The sequence below is a fragment of the Rhipicephalus microplus genome, unplaced genomic scaffold, assembly GCF_043290135.1.
Source record: "Rhipicephalus microplus isolate Deutch F79 unplaced genomic scaffold, USDA_Rmic scaffold_383, whole genome shotgun sequence".
Taxonomy (NCBI): domain Eukaryota; kingdom Metazoa; phylum Arthropoda; class Arachnida; order Ixodida; family Ixodidae; genus Rhipicephalus; species Rhipicephalus microplus.
Window position 1 is genome coordinate 92,501 of NW_027464947.1, and position 256 is coordinate 92,756.

Consider the following 256-nt stretch of genomic DNA (forward strand, 5'->3'; position numbering starts at 1 on the left):
ATGTCTGTTTGCCACAGTTTTCCCGGTGGTGCCGCACCCGGGCTCGCCCCGGCTGACGCAGTTTTCGCGCCGCCCCGGCTGACGCGGTTTCGTGCCGCCCCGGCAGACGCGGTTTTCGCGCCGCCCCGGCTGACGCGGTTTCGTGCCGCCCCGGCAGACGCGGTTTTTTGCCGCCCCGGCTGACGCAGTTCGGACTTGGCACTTTTTGGCTGAGCCTTGCTGGCGGCCCACTCACTCGATCGCCATGTCTGTTTGC